The sequence below is a fragment of the Onychomys torridus genome, chromosome 3 (genome assembly GCF_903995425.1).
Source record: "Onychomys torridus chromosome 3, mOncTor1.1, whole genome shotgun sequence".
NCBI lineage: Eukaryota > Metazoa > Chordata > Mammalia > Rodentia > Cricetidae > Onychomys > Onychomys torridus.
Genome location: NC_050445.1, coordinates 6,478,028 through 6,493,081, shown reverse-complemented (window position 1 = coordinate 6,493,081; position 15,054 = coordinate 6,478,028). Strand labels below are relative to the sequence as shown.

Sequence of the window (15,054 nt, the reverse complement as noted above, 5' to 3'; positions counted from 1 at the left end):
GTGAACCCTGATGTGGGTGTTGGGAGCTGAACCCCATTCATCTGGAAAGAGCAGCTCGGGCACTTAAACTCTGAGGCATTTCTCCCTTCCCCTTTTGCCTGTTGCGTGTGTGTGTGTGTGTGTGTGTGTGTGTGTGTGTGTGTGTGTGTGTGTTATGTGCACATGTGCACGGATGACTGTAGAAGCCAGACAAAGGCAGCTGATCCCCAGAAACTGGAGTTACAGGGTGTGAACACCCCCCCCCTCCACATGGATGCAAGAGCAGTAAGTACTTTTAACTCTTAACTCATCTCTTAAACCCATATTTGAAAATTTCAAGACTAAGGCCAAAAGCAAAGAACATAAGAAAAAGGAAGAATTTTCATTGCTATTTCTGAAAATGTACATTTCCCCCCCCCCCAGGATCTGATCAAATTTTGATACATTCTTGTGAAATGGTTTAGTTGAGTAATTAAATATCAGTTTGCTTTTCTTTTCTGATGACGTTTTACAGTATCTGGTAAGGCTTAATTTCTTCGGAGAAGCTCATAAGCTCTAAAGGGCTCAGAGAGTCTGAGACCTTCACTGGTGAACATTGCCTAGGGGCCACCACAAACCCTGCAGTCACTCATCTCCCCTGGGCGTTTCCCCGACCACGCCCATCGCTCAGACCACGCCCATCCAAGGTCCCCCCTCCCCTCCCCAGTTCCAACAACTGCAGATTCTCATTGGTGGAGAAGTTGTTCTGGTCCCACCCCGGGGGGCAGTGATAGGCTGCCCTAACGTGGAGCGGTGGTGGTTGGCTGCCTGGGGACGGGTCCCGGGTGGTGCCTGTCAGAGAGGCTGGCGGCAGTGGCGGCTGTCGGGGCTGGATTGTCAGTCAGAGAGAGGAGGGAAGATGGCTCGCCCGGACCGGTGCTGCTAGGAGGAGAGGGGCAGGTGGCGCGGCTGCGGGCGGAGCGCAGTCTCCCGGTTGCTGTGGTCGCCGTGGTCGCGAGGCGAGGCCGCGGTGGGTCCCGGAGCTGCTCTGGTGAGTCCGCCGCGAGCCGCACGCCGGGCCCCCCGGGGCGCCGGGAGACCGAGAACTTTCTTTGGTCTGGGAGGAGCGGGGCTGAGGCAGCGGCGGGCGGCGGGCAAGGACTTCGTCCTGGGGCGGCGGCCCGTTGCGGGTAACGGCTCCCGCGCGAGGCTGGGCGGTCGGTCGGGGTGGTCCGGGAAGCCGAAGTTGGGCGCTCCGGCTGCCGGCTGCCGATGAGGCTCGGTTCCCGGCTGGGGCGGTGAGCTCGGGGCGCCCCAGGGTCGGCCTAGCGCGGAGCCCACCGTGGTCTACGGCCGCTGCCCATTCGTCCCCACCGCCCAGCGTCCGGCCCCACGGCCCACGCGGGCTCCGCAGACCCGGTGCTCCTCAGAGTCGTGCTCCCCCGGGTCTCGGGTCCCGCGGGGCTGGGGGGTTCAGAGTGCCAGCTTGGTCTGTTCATCGCCTGGAGAGCTCCTCTTCCTCCCGCGCCGTCCTGGATCCCGGAGTTGTGCCTCCTCCGAGGCTGCCGTGATCGCTCTCGAGGATCGTCGGGGTTTCCGCTGAACGTGTCTCCCCCCCCCCCCCAGCCCCCCGAAAACACCCCGAGTTTGCACGCTTTGGCAAAACTGGATGTTTGCCCTGCAGCGTGCATGTGTGTGCTTTGTACCTTTAGAGTTCCTGAAGGATTTAAATTTGACCCTAAGTGTTTGTTTTTTTTTTGCACCGCACAGAATCGGTTCCAGGATAAAACGCTATAGCACGCGGCGGGTGTGTAGCTCAGGTAGGGGGAGTGCTGCTACCTCTTAGAGACTGCTACAGGCTGCAGGACTACACTGGCTTTGCAAAGTGGGTGTCCTTTGGGCAACACAGTAGATTTTGGAGATGTGCCAGCCCTGTGGTTCATGCAACACGTTGCAGTTTGAGGTTTTCAATTTTTAAACTTTTATCTACATAAAGCCATAAAGATTAGTGTAACCTTGAAGCAATGTGATAGTTCCAGGAGATGTGTTTTCCTAAGACTGCTCTGCTGCCAGCAGCCCCAGCCCTCTTATCATTTGTAAGAACCTTTTCCCTTTAGGTGAACATTTTAAGGTTTACAGGATGAATCTAAGTTTGAACCGTGTTTTGAAGCACAGGGAAGGAAAGAAAAAGGGGCTGCTTTTTCAGGAGTAGCATCAAAGATATTCAGATATTCAGAAGGAAGCCCTGATGTGTTTAGAAAACAGATTCTACAATTGACGTTTTATTTATTAATATTTGATTTATTAATTTGATTTATTAACATTATTGCCAGAAACAGATTAGAAATCCTGTTAGTAATCAGGACTAACATCCTCTGGATGTGAACACTGGGTGGGGAATGGGCTAGGCCAGTGCACAGTTCCTGCTGTCTTTCTTTTGAAAAATTAAAAAAGTGTGTGTGTGTGTGTGTGTGTGCGTGTGTGCGTGTGTGGAGCACACATGCGTGCACGCAGCTGCAATGGCACCAAGATCAGCTCATTCTCTACCTCCACCTGTCCTGTCTGGTCATCAGCAAGTGCCTTTAGCATTTGAGCCATAGTGGAGACTCTGTTCTTCCTTTTTCTAGTTTTTTCGTTTTGATTCTTCTATTTTATAAAGTCCTTTTATAATCCTTCTTTGCATTTTTACAGAATGGTGTAATTTGGACAGTAAGTTTGAATATATCTTCTAGCTCACTCTTGTTCAGAATCCCGTTGCCTGTTACTTGTTTTGTAGTCAAGCCCAGGAACTCTTCCTAGGTGACTTTTGGGAGCAGAGCTCACAAACCATCCATCAGATCACTGGCGGCAGTGAAGTAGAGATGTGTGAGTGAGACTTTTCAAGAAAACTGACGTAAAGAAAGGAGAAAACGCTGGCTATGCAATAGCACTTCTCTGCCTTGGCCACACATATGTAATTTTTTGCAGAACTTGAAATTTTTTTCTCTCAGAAGGAATCCCCACTCTTTTCCCAAATGAGGGCAGGGTCCTATGCATCAGCATTTATTTAAGCAACTTTCTAAAGTATGATTGGCATGTAATAAACTATAAATATTTCAGTTGCACCATTTAGTGCTTAATATGTTTGTATTTGTAAAACCATTACCACAATTAAAGTAATGAACCAGTACATTACTTCCTAAAGTTTGTTTGTGTCCTTTGTAATCTTTCCTTCTGATCCCCAGGGAACACTCACCTACTTTCTGTTGGTATAGGGTGCTTGCCTGTAAAAGCTTAAAACTTCAAAAATATTATTGGTTTCCTAGATGATTTCACTGTGTGAACATGGTTGAAATACCACTTTAGGGGCTAGAGAAATGGCTCAGATATTAAGAATACTTGTTGCTTTTGCAGAGGGCCCTGGTTTGGTTCCTAGTATCCACGTGGTTGTTCATAATCATCCATAACGCCAATTCCAGGAAATCTGATGTCCTCTTCTGACCTTCAAAGGCATCAGGCACTCATCAGTTCTCACACACACATATATGTATGTAGGCAAAATATATATGTAGGCAAAATAGGCATATGTATAAAATAAATAAATTCTTTATAAAAAGCCCACTACAGTAGAGCATAGGTTGAAAGAATTTAATATTTGTTTGCATGCATGCATAAAGAAAAAAAGGTAGACTCATGATAAGAAATTTGGGGGGAAAATGAGATAATTATTCAAACTTAGTCCTTGAGGAGCTGAAGAGAAGGTTGACAGTAAGAAGGAAGGACATTTCTGGAAGCAACTTCTTTAACAAGGAACAAGAAAATAAAGACAGCATATTTCTTTGTTATAATTGTCGATGTCAATAGTACTAAGATTGGTTTCCTCAAGTGCCTTTTAAAGGTCCTCAAAAAAGGTAAGAGAGTATCCTAATATTGCGAGAACAGATGTCCTTCAGAAGAACACCTTCCGTGGAGCCTAAGACCCTTAGTATCTCTATGGAATGAATTGTCAGTTTTGGGGGGTGTGGGGTAGGGTGGGGAATTAACAGTTTGTCTGTTGCTTACTATTTGAAAGCCAAGTGCTGCCAGGCAATCTTTTTGGTCCTCCAGAGGAAAGAGAGCATTTAACAGTTGAAAATCCTTCTTAAACTGACTATGGGATGCTGAGCTCCCATTAATACATCTACAACACAACCTCTACACCTATGACTCAGAAAACATGGAAGAGAGGGTGGAAAGATTGTTAAGAGTCAGAAGACAGAGCTGGGATGTCTGCTATGAGATAGTGTCTTTTGTATATGACAGGGAAATCTCATGTATATACCAGGAAATTGCAACAGTGTGGTTTCCTAAACCAAACCAAAAAATGACCACACTAATTGACATGTCAGTGTGGATGGGGGAATTCTCATGAGGCTTCTTCCTGAAAGAAGAGCTACACGCAATTAATGAGTGCTTGAGAGAGGGAGAATCAGTTTCCCCAGGGATAAGCCCTGTGGTAGGCTAGCCAATCCCAAGAAGTCACCCTAAATGCACAAGAATGCATTTAGAGTTTCATAGTCAGATACTCAAATTTTTCATTTATGAGCTGTTAAAAAAAAATCTTTTTCCCTTTTTCTTTCTTTGAGTTGAGATATTATATCTGGTCACATGCCCTCAGAATGTATGTTGAGATGACAATGTGTTGTTTGAACCTGTTGGTTGGAGAGTTGTATTAGACTTCTTAGTGGATTTCATCAAAGGGTGCTCTTCTGGGGATAAAGGAATCTTGATAGTAGCTTGTTTTGAAGTGCTTGAGAATTACCTCATAGTGTACCATTTTCCCTATTATGAACTCTGTAGTACTTTGCTTTCTGAATACAAAGGATCTGGGCAGAGAATAGGAAGGGGCTTTCTCTTTCTCTCCGCCCTAGCAATCTCTCCCTTGGCAGGTTTGAAATAGTTTAAACTGTAAAAATAAGTATGTCTTCCTTGCAGTTTGTTGAGATCTCAAATTGGGCTTAAATCCTTTCTATAATTTAAATAATTTAATTGCACAACTTTATGAAATAAGGATTATCATTCCTATTTTACAGTTTAAAACCTGAGACTCAGTTGTTAGGTCTCAGTTCGAGTTAAGTATAGTGAGTTGAAACCCAATTCTTGTCACCAAAGAATCACGGCTCCAGTTGTCTGTGCATGCCGGTTGTGTATGTTCCTGTAGGTTTGACGTCAACATAAGTTGGCTTCTTCAGTCATTCTCTGCTTTCTTTTTTGAGTCAGGGTCTCTTGCTGAACCTGCAGCTAGACAATTAGGCTAGCTAACTGTCCAGCAAAGGTCTAAGAGCCTCCTTCCTGTCTCCACTTCCCTGCACTGAGATATCGGGCATGCCAACCTTTACTTGGATGTGCTGGGGACAAACTCAGGCCTCATGCTTGTGTAGTGAGCACTTGAACAACTTAGCATCTCCCCAAGTCCCTGTGTTTACATCAACTCCCTCACATTTTCCTGATTTGACACTTTTTGCTTTTCTTATTTCTGAAAAATAAATATAATCACTTACTTGAAATCTTACTGTTTTTCTTCTTTGTATAATTATATTTTGGTGCCCTTATCATAATTATTACTGGTCTCTTCTGTGTTGATATTGTATTTTCTGTTACTTTAATAAGCATAGTAGATGACTCTGGAGTAGGGTGAGATGGGGAACTTAAAATTGATTTTTATAAAACGTACACAATATACTTAACAGTTTAAAACTTGTGCCCAGACTTAAATTAAAATTTAAGACCCAGGCCTGTAGGGTTTCCAAGATTGATTGTACTCCCAAGTCCTGTGTGTATGTTGTAAAGAATGTTACAGTAAAAGTACTGTATACAAGAGATCTATGAGTTGGAAAACCTAGTACTTTTCCATTGTAGTCCAAATGTCTGTTCTCTTTGAGCCTTGGTTCAGGGTAGCATTCAGTAGTAAATGGTAAGTTTCTTTGGCATTTTCGTGAACAATGAGTCTTTTGATTACTTGATAGACATTAGTTGTTTCTCATTCTAATGCTTCAGAATTCATTCAATCAGTTGTATTTTACTTAATAAACACAATGTGTATGAGTTCTTAAATTTATACTATGAGACCATGTTGGGTTTTAGCTCCTGGAAGATTTATATTTATTTTTGTTTATATCTGTGTAAGGGCCAGGCACTGTGGCAAATGTCTGTAGTCAGTCCAAGCTACTCTGGAGACTGAGGTGGCAGCTTGTACCTGAGCCTATGAGATCAGCCTGGGCAACAAACTGAGACCCTGTCTTGAAACAAAAAGAATAGAGTGATGCAATGTGTAGGCTAGGAAGTTTAAGAGAAGAATGTAAGCTTTACAAGTGCTTAAATTGGGCAAACAATTATGAGGTTTTTGAACTCCCCTCTTTGAAATAAAATTAAGAGTTTAGAGTGTTGATTCTAATCAGTATCCACAGACTGTCTATCCCCATTGGTTATAGAAAATTGCCACTCTGACATCTCTGAACGTGCTAGATGTATTATTTATTCTTTAGAACTCCTAAATTCTTTAGATGACCGAAATTTCAAAGTTCACAGTGACTTGTTAGTTGATGGATGTTACAGATAGAGCTGCAGGTAGAATGACAGCATAGTCCTCAAAGCAGGATGCAGTCAGTAGAAGAGGGAGACCATTTTGGGAGAGTCTGAAGCATGAAGTTGGTCTTGCTAAGGGAATGGGGAGGAAGGTGATGGTGGTGTAGAGATGAGTGGAGCGAGAAGCAGCACCAAAAGCATGCAAGTCACAGACTGGTGGGCGTGTCGGGAAACAGAACAGTCACATGAATGGTGAAACTGGAGTACTGTTGTCCGTGAGGTCAAGTCATAGACGCTCAGCGTGGAGGAAAGACTCCTGGTGCAAAGTTAAAGGATGAGCCTGGAGGAAGAGCTGGCTGGCTTGCCGTCTGTAAAGCTGTGGAGAGTTTATGATGAGAACTGAAGTTGACAGTGCATGGTTGGTTAAGGGAGCAGCAGATGAGAGGCAGCTGGAGGCAGTGGCAGTAGATGAGGCTGCTGCATCAGAAAGTCAGGACAGAGTGAACGAGGATGGAAGTAGCCGGAGGCACTGGAATCAGAAGAGCTGGTCTTCGGAAACTGTAATGCTGTAGTGCATTCTCACTTGTCCAGGTAGTAAATTCCTTGTTACTTAGCTCATAAACTCATCTTTTTTTGAGCATCTACAGTGTGCCAGTTTATTAGTATTGTTATTAATTTTAAGTATCTCTGTGTGTAGTGTATATGTATGTTCCCATAATAATGCTAGGTTGAGAAGATTTTTTTAAAAAAAGGACCAGCCAACAAGGACTGTTTTCACTATGAGAGCTACAAATATGTTCTGTAGTATTAGGTCACTCCTTAGAAAGGCCAACATTATCATGGAAATGTAACTGAGCTGGCCATAAGTCAGCCATCAGAGCAGAAACTCTTCCTGTCACCTTGTTATAAAGTTTCCAAGAGCTGATTACAATCTAATGTGATTTATTGAATTTGAATTCCACCAATAATGAATTAATTATTGGTAAAAGTCCAAGCAGGCTATTTTTTTTTAAATTAAAACAAAACAAAACAAAATAAAAACCACTTTCTTCAAAAACAACACAGTTGAAAAAGAAATGCTTAGAATACTTTAGAGGTTAACAATCATTATAGGACTTTCAAGTACCTTAGGTGGAGCCAAGATAAAGACTTGTGCTGTGCCAATTTTAGCTTCCTAATCTAGGGTACATTTTGTTGCATTCGTATATGGCTTAATGTCTGTGGGAACTTTTGTGGATTATTTTATACTTCAGCCTCTACTAACCAAATTGACTGCTCCACCAATTGGAGCAGTGGTCACACTAAACTGTGCGCTTTGACTACTATAACTCTTAAGAAGAACAGACATTGGTATTCATGAGATCCACCACCAAGTTCCTGATTGGGAAGATCTGATGTCTCCTGTCTTCTAAGGCTGCGATAGAGACTAAATCAAGGGACAGGGCCTCACACGTGCTTGGCAGGTAGGTGGTGGACCACTAAGCTACATTGTCAGCCTAGGTCTGTTGCATTTTAAAATTCAGTCTTGTTAGTAGGCATTCTTGCCATTAGCAGTGTTTCCTTGCATCTTCTCATTGTATCCGCTTATTGCTCACCATTTTCCATTAAACATCTGGGGCTCTGCTGGCTGTCTTCTATTATGGTTGAATCCCATTCCAGCTTGTAAAGGGCAGTGACTCACTCCAAAACATCTACTCACAAGTTAATTGGATTTGGTTCTCTTGACATTTCTATCTTGCTTTATCATTAGCAGTGAAAACTGCCACTTAAAATGCAAAAGGCTTTAAGAAATTAAAGTACAACTGTGCTTTGAAGAGTGTGTTTTTATATGCTGTTATGTTTGGGAAAGAGAAGAGGGGAGTGAGTGATACCAAAATGATTGAAACATATTGCTTTGTGTATTCATTTATATCTTTTTCGGGGGGTGGGGATGGTTTGAGACAGGGTTTCTCTGTGTAGTCTTGCCTGTCCTGGAACTCACCCTGTAGACTAGGCTGGCCTCGAACTCAGAGATCCATCCGCCTCTGCCTCCCTAGTGCTGGGATTACAGGTGTGCACCATCACCGCCAAGCTTCATTTATATTCTTTTGTTTGTTTGTTTGTTTGTTTGTTTGTTTGGTTGGTTTTTTTTTGAGACAGGGTTTCTCTGTGTAGTTTTGGAGCCTGTCCTGGATCTTGCTCTGTAGCCCAGGCTGGCCTCGAACTCACAGAGATCCGCCTGGCTCTGCCTCCCAAGTGCTGGGATTAAAGGCGTGCGCCACTACCGCCCGGCCATTTATATTCTTAAACTTATATAAATAGTGTTTGTTTTTATTGTTCTATTGCATTGCTTACACCCTAATTCATCTTGATTTATTTAAAAATGAACTAAGGTACACTCACTTCTGCTGTTTTAGGTCTGTGTGTCTCCACTAACAGACTATGAATCCCTTAAGTCAGCAACTATGTCATATTCATTTTTGTGGCCAGTAGGACATAGTAGACATTTAATAGATATGAATAAATGGATGGTATTTTGGCATTAGTACAAGAAAAGAAGAGCCAGGATGATTACTGGATCCTGGTCAATTGTGGCTGTAGTGCTGTTATAGGCTTAATCCCGTCCCCCTCCAAAATATATGTGGAAGTCCCAACTCCTAGCTCTTCCAGTGAAGCTAGTGATAGCGTGTTTTACAGAGGTAATTAAGTGAAAATGAGGCCATTAAGGTGGATACTAATCCAATATGACCAGGGTCCTTGAAAGATCTTAGAACTCTGGATATGACAGTTAAAGAGGGATGTGGATGTAAGATGGCAGCCATCCATCTACATGTCGAAGAGAAAAGCCCAAGGCAGAGATCTTTTCTGGAGCCTCTTATCAGGAGCCCACCTTGCTCTCAGACACTAGCCTGGAGAACCTTGAGAATGTAAGTTTCTGTGTTTAATTTACCCAGGCTGTGCTACTTTGTTACTACAGCCCTAAGAAATAACAGAGATGGGCTATATGCTTGTACGCAGCAGCATCTCAAATCCCTTCCTTTGCTTATTCCCAAGAAACAGATTTCCAAGCCTGATGCCTAAACCTCCAAACATTTTATGTTTCCTCTAGGCAAAATGTGGGAGAGAAATGGGATAGCTTAATGGAGAAAGAAATAGCTGTTTGTCTCCTCGGCCAACTCCCCACCCAGTACAGTACTCCGATGACAAGTGGCTAAATCTTTAGTTCAATTGAGTTTGTTTAGTTTGACCAAAAGAAAGTGTTTATGGGCTTTGATGTTCTTAAGGGCAAAGGAGCCACCTGGTTGGGGTTTCAAGGTAGAAAATGGAAGAGCAAAGACAGTGCTTTCGAATGTGATGTTAATTCCAGCTAATTGCATTACAGCTGCAGCTCAGTCTTATCTGCTTTATTCTGCCCTTGTTACACCCAGCAGAGGTAGCACAGTGTCTTTTGGCTCCCCAGCTGGACTGGTCACCAGCCATACCGCGTTGCCACAGACTTGTCAGCATTTTTCAGTACATGCTTCGGCTACATGCTATGTAAGTCTGTGTGAAATTTTTAGCCACTTATTTCTTTTTGTTTTGAAACTAAGTCATATTCAAATAGTGCTGTGTTTAGTCAGATTTTACAGTGGTTTTGAGATTCTTCACTGAAACCTAGTTTTGAATATGTACAAAGGAGTTCTTTCATCTTTTGGAGGCAGTTTACTAGAATGCTGAAAGTAAATGTGATTAACAACAGAATAGACTAAAAGCCCCAGACCTTAAGGGGAGCAACAAACTTGTGTTTGTCATCCAGCAAAGAAAAAACAACGACTTTGACTTGTGATAAAGTAAGACATCTCACTTGATTTTGGCATAAAACTTGGGTCATAATTTGTGCATTTTTGGAGCATCCTTATTACAGATATGTGAGCACCCTGGTAAATACTAGTGAAGTATTTTATTATTTATATTTTGATGCTAAGTTTTGAACCTACAACCGCATATCTACTAAGCTCATACAAGCACATAGGCTACCAAAGAACTATACCCTAACTCTGTAATGATGCAGATTCTTGAGATCTTTTCTTTTCTTTTGTTGAAGAAAATACTGAAACTAAGACTTGCCCCCAAATCATGCAGATAGATATGTGGCAGATCTGAGTCTTTTTATTTGTTTGTTTTTAGAGACAGGATTTCTCTGTGTAACAGTCCTGGCTGTCTTGGAACTCTCTGTAGACCAGGCTGGCCTTGAGCTCAGAGATCCACCTGCCTCTTTCTCTGGAGTGCTGGGATTAAGGACTTGTGCCACCACTGCCCAGCTAGATCTAAGTCTTAGCTGAAGACCTTCCCTCCAGTACCCCACCACGTCCTTTCTGTGGCCCTCATATTTTCAACTTGGCTGCCATTAACAGATCTCTTCACCTTCTCTTTCTTCTTCCCCACTTCCCTCAGTGGGAACAAATTAATCATGTTTAGTATGCCTGTAATGCCAGCACATTAGGAAGCTGGGGCAGGAGAATGTGAATTTCAGTTTAGCCTGGCCTATGTAGAGACTCTGACTAAAGGATAATTAAATAAAATAAAGCTGGGTGTGGTTGCTTATGCCTGTAAATCTCAGCACTCAGAAGGCTGAGTGAGGCAAGGGTTTGGGGTAAGTCTGAGGTCAGCTTGAACTTCATAGAGAGTTGGAGGCCAGCTGGGCTACACAGCAGTCAGAAGTGTTTTTGGAGGATCCCACTATCTTCTGTTAAGCCAAGACATTAAAGAAGTCTGCAAAAATATGAAACAGTGCCACTCATCATCTCAATAGTGTTTTTCTTTTATATTGACATGGAATAATAGGCTTAACATTTTTTATTTTTAAATGGACACATAAAATATATTGTTAAAATTCTAAATATCATAAAAATTAATATAAAAGTAAGTATAACTACTCCGGGGTTTTCAATAAACTTTTTAAAAAGGCATTGGTGAAGGCCAATGGGTTTTGTGTTTTAGATAAGGTCCTCTTGCCAAGAGATGGGATTATAGGTGTGACCCTATAATTTTTTTAAATCATTTTTAATAGTAAAGTTTTTGTTTCTGTGTAAAGACAAGTATAACAATTCAAAATAATCTCCATTTAAGAAAAGTAATAGTGAAGAGGGTAGATGTTCAACTAAAATGTTCACAGTAGTGTGTGTGTGTGTGTGTGTGTGTGTGTGTTTAAATTTTCCTTTTTCAGTAGGCATTGTGTTACTATCTTGGGTGGTATAATCAGCAGAAACCTTGTTTTAAACTACTGACTTTACTAAGATCATAATTTGATCATAATTTAGCACTTGTAATTAGCCCGCCACAAAATGACTGGCACTTCATCGGTTGACTTTCCCCCTCACTTACACCCTCTCTTTCTTGGCCAGCTGCGTTGTATGCTCCTTAAGGACAGAAGGCAGGCCTTTCTGTCTTTTTGCCAATAATGCAAAGTAACAGGAAAACCTTGCATTCTACTCAGTAAGCAATCAAGGGCTTGTTGAAATATTAATGTTACAATTTGAATACATAGTAATATTGATTTTTCAAACACAAAAATGTTGAATGCATTAACCCTTAGCATGAGCTCCTCATTTGTCTGTTTTTGCATAATCACAGCCTTTGTTCCCACTCTGATGCTGCAAGCCTATGGTCTGCATTGATTGTATGAGCTTGACAGGGATTGAGTAAACTGTCAACCTGAGGTCCTGGTCTAGAGAATATATGAAAAGCATTCGTAATCACTGTGCTACTTACTATGCATTTATATTACAGTCATGTCAATGAATACTCTTCAGATAATCTGTAGTTCAAAATTTTTACAGCAACCTCTTAAAATCTGTCAGAAGACTTTAAGACTTTTGTGTCTTAGTCATCAGAGCTAAATGAAGTTTGATTGGCCAAGACAATACTTCAATCACCTACTGTACTACAGTTATATTTTGTGAAAGATGATACAAGTATTTTGGAAAAAAAAAAACTTAGTTCATCCAATAATTGTTCTTGCAGATTTCTACCTAATAGTATATTTGAAAATTTCATTTTATGGTGTTCTTTTATTACGTGAAATACATAATTTTTATTTCTAATAAGAGATTTTCTAAGTGGTTACATATATTAATCAGTCTCTATGTCATTGGGCTTTGGTGGCTCACAGATACAGTGCATGGTTCTCCCTGAACCTTTTCCCTTGGCAAATCCACACCTCATCAGCATGAACCCAGAGTTCTGTCTGGGCAGACTGTCAAAGCCTGACAAGCAAAAGGAGGACAGAAGGGAGAGAAGAAGTCACACACAGGCTGGAGTGGCTTGGCGTGTTTTAGACAGGTTGAGGGGAGTTGAGATAAGTGAACTCTGCCCGTTGTGTTGGGTGAGTTTGATGGGGAGCCCTGAGATATGATGGCTGCATGTATTCAGAGAAAGCATGATGTTTCAGGAAGATCAGTATGGCAGTAATGTGCACGGTGCATTGTAGAAGGGAGGAGTCCAGGAGCAGGAAGGCTGCATGAGCAAGTGTGCAGACAATGAAGCCCAGGCTCTCGGAGTTGCTGTGGAGATAGGGAGCAGATGGCAAATTTGACAAGCACTGTGCTGGGTGAAATTTACTTCTTTATTCAACCAACCGTTATTAGATACTGTATGCATCTATGCTAATAATATCTGAGCTTAATTTTGCCTATAATTACTAACACAATTTTAAGCTCTAAAAACTATCACATAATTTTATTTTTTTATTTAAATTTTTATTTTATTGTGGTGCTGGAGACAGAACTCTGGGCCTTGTGCGTGTTAAACAAGCGGTCTCCTAACTGAGCTGCATCTCAAGCCTAAGATGGTTATATAATTTGATGGTTGTATTTGAAAAAATATTACATTAGCTGGATGTAGTGGCACATGCTTTTGATCCTTATATTCAGAATGTAGGGGCAGGTAAATTTCTGTGAGTTTGATGTCAGCCTGGCCTACCATAGCAAGTTCCAGGTCATCCAGGGCTACATAGTGAGACCCTGTCTGAAGCAAGCAAGCAAGTAAGCAAGCAAGAAACAGCAACCAGACATAAACTATTACTTAAAAAATAAAATAAAATTATGAACCCAGTGTGTAATCCTGCAATACCAGCACTTGAAAGACTGGGGCAACATAATTAATTACCATGAGCTCCAGGCCAGCCTGGGCTACATGAGACCCTGTCTCAAAGAGCTGAAAGTAAATAAATAATAAATAAAGTAAAATGACAAATAATGCATACTGGCAGTAGAGGTCTCAATATTTTTTTTCTGGAGGTTTGTGCTTTTAGATGACTGCTTTAGGTCCTTCAAAAATGATAAACAAGCATTGGAGAGATACTCAGAAATTGAGAATGCTTGCTGCTCTTCCAGAGGACCTTAGTTTGGTAGCCAGCACCCACATTGGGTTTCTCACAGCCACCTAGAACTCCAGCTCAAGGTGATCTGATGTTCTCTTCTCGTTCTGAGAGCACCCACTCCTTCTCCCCAACATATACAGAAGTAAACATTTTAAAAGGAAAGAAACATTTTTCTCCAAGTATTTTATAGTTTACTTGATTGGCAAATGGGGTAGCAGCTACTTAATCACACAGATAAGAAGTCTGCTGGCAAGAGCAAAAAACAAAAGAAAAAGGAAGTAAGTTCCTGACTAGAGAGCTTGATTTTCCATCCCAACATTCCAGCCCAGACTCAGAGCCTTGTGGGTTTAGATAAGGGCTGTACTGCTGAGCTACATCCCCAGCCACCAGGGAGACTTTTTTGTTGTTGTTGTTGTTGTTAGGACCACATAAAAAGTTGTTCTGTGAGCCTGGCTTGGTGGTGCATGTCTTTAATCTCAGCACTTGGGAGGCAGAGGCAGGTGAATTTCTGAGTTCCAGGCTAACCTGGTCCACAGAGTTCCAGGACAGCCAGAACTACAAAAAGAAACCCTACCTTGAAAAACAAAAAAACAAACAAAACAAAACAAAACAAAACAAAAAAAGAAAGTTCTAGTTTTGCAATTCCACCTATCACTTTGTGTAACAGATTTTTTTTTTTTTTAACCTCAAGCAGTACTTAAAGCAAGCTGTTGGATAGTTTAAAAGAAACTGAAAAGTCCTTTTAAGTTCAAAGTCGTTTTCTCTGCTTAGAGCCAATAACGTAAAATATGTATGAATCCACTTAATGACATTAGCCATTCTTATAAAAGAATGTTTTCCATAAGTAAATGTTGATTAATATATAATTATTGGCATGCTGGGATATAAACATAAGGGCAGAATGAGACCAAGGAGTCACAAATCATCATGTTAGGAATCATTTATATGTTAGTTTATTGTTGAAAAAGTTAAACATGAACATTTCACAATGGATGTCTGTGTTTACAGTAGGCAAAAAGAGTACATTCTTCTTACCTTCTATGCTGGTGTGAATGAGAATGGTCCCCACAGGCTCATATGTTTGAATGCTTTGTCCCTAGTTGATGAAACTGTTTGGGAACAATTAGGAGGTGTGGCCTGGTTGGAGGAGTTGTGTCACTGGGGTCTGGCTATTGAGTTTCAAAAGACTGCGGCTGTTCCCAGTGTGTACACTC

At 41.7% G+C, this 15,054-nt stretch overlaps 1 protein-coding gene across 3 annotated transcripts in view; it reads left to right on the top strand.

Moving 5' to 3' along the window:
• The first annotated feature begins 802 nt into the window (after positions 1-802).
• The window catches only part of Fam126a (family with sequence similarity 126 member A), a 65,456-nt gene continuing 51,204 nt past the window's right edge, over positions 803-15,054 (top strand). For 2 of the 3 annotated variants that reach the window (XM_036181087.1, XM_036181089.1), the window contains exon 1: positions 803-1,009. The gene's annotated coding sequence lies outside the window, so the exon portion shown is untranslated. Of the gene's footprint in view, positions 1,010-7,059; positions 7,093-15,054 lie in introns of those variants that run through there. The other variant, XM_036181088.1, reaches the window with a different exon arrangement.